Source organism: Aptenodytes forsteri, unplaced genomic scaffold (assembly GCF_000699145.1).
Source record: "Aptenodytes forsteri isolate BGI_AS27 unplaced genomic scaffold, ASM69914v1 Scaffold236, whole genome shotgun sequence".
NCBI classification, from domain to species: Eukaryota; Metazoa; Chordata; class Aves; order Sphenisciformes; family Spheniscidae; genus Aptenodytes; species Aptenodytes forsteri.
Genome location: NW_008794456.1, coordinates 408,949 through 410,388, shown reverse-complemented (window position 1 = coordinate 410,388; position 1,440 = coordinate 408,949). Strand labels below are relative to the sequence as shown.

At 54.7% G+C, this 1,440-nt stretch overlaps 1 protein-coding gene across 1 annotated transcript in view; it reads right to left on the bottom strand.

Annotated features, from left to right (window-relative positions):
• DYSF (dysferlin) overlaps window positions 1-1,440 on the bottom strand; it is a 118,199-nt gene that overhangs the window by 114,793 nt on the left and 1,966 nt on the right. The window lies entirely within an intron of this gene.

The following is a 1,440-nucleotide window of genomic DNA, read 5'->3' as shown; positions in this document are numbered from 1 at the left end:
ACGGAGCAGGGAGAGAGAGGAGCACCAGGAGGGTGAGCTTAGGCTGTTCCCACCACCCCTGACACCCCGCAAGTCCGGTCCCGCTCAGCAGCTGCCGGGGAGCGACACACGCGAGAGGAGCACGGCCGGGACATCGCAGCAGCCCGACCCACCGGCAGGGCGAGGCAGAGGACCCAAACAGACCGGTGGTCCCCAGGGCGCGGGGTGCTCATCTCTTCCTCAGCCCTCCGTACGCTCAGCAAGGGCAAACCGGGACTGAAGCTTGCGTGGCAGAAGCAGGAATGAAGAACTGACATTGTTTTCTCGTCCTCTGCACAGATAAAGCAACAAAGAGAAACCAGGGCAAGAAATCGCCTTCCTGAGGGACTCTGAAAACTCAGAAGCACCAACACATAAAGCTGCATTGTAAAGGAGACGGGACTAACGAGGACAGAAAGCCACGGCCCGCGCTCTGGCGAGGCCGGGAAAAAGCGCTGTGAAGCTCCCGAGCTCTGCCGGGGAGCGGAGGATGCTGCTGGCAGCTCCCCGCGGAGCCTCCCGACTCTCCCGGCTGCGGGGCAGCTCGGCTGCAGGGCCCTGCAGATGCTTTCTGCGCCTCCCCGCAGGCTCTTGGCGCTAAGTTCCAGTTTGTACCCCGTTATTTCAGACCGGATTTTAAAATTCTCTTCTACATGAACTGCTGCTAACCCAAGAGTAACTGGATAAACTGAGAGTAATTAAGCAGTTAAATAACATCACACTAATCTCATCTGTACTGCTCACTACTGTGGAGCAGGGGACGGCTCCTCCTAGCAGTCAGGGAAGAGAGAAGAGGAGGGAGATGGACGCACATGTGCACTCACATTCTTACCCTGAATCATGCTCCCTGACTTGCCAAGTATTTGCTGGTCCAAATCCCTCATGCGCATTTTTGAGACACTTATCTTTTCACAGGGGGTTGGACCCGCCAGGACAGACCAGCGCGGCGACTCACCAGCACACACGGGCAGCAAGGTCGCCCACAGCAGCGTTCTTTACTGAGGGACTGAAGCAGAAAAAGAGAGAAGAAAATAATACAAAAAAAAAAAAAGCCCAAACAAAAATAATCTGCAGTTCATGAAGTTCTGTTCACGACTTCCCACGTGACCTGCCTGTCAGACAGCAAAACTGCTCCGTCACCCGCAGGGACAGCCTGAAGCAAAGCCTTCGCGCTTTGGAGCCTTCAGAGCAGGCTCTGTCCTCTTTGCACGTACACGGCACGGACTTCAGGCGGTGGACAGGTATTTAGAGACGTTTATCGGCTCAGTATCATTCGACACCTTCAATACATGAAGTACAAGCACCTCTTTCTGCATACGCTTGGTCTTGAAGCAGCAAGGTCCTGCAAGTCTGAGGGACTTAGAATCATAGAATCACTAAGGTTGGAAAAGACCTCTAAGACCATCGAGTCCCACCGTCGAC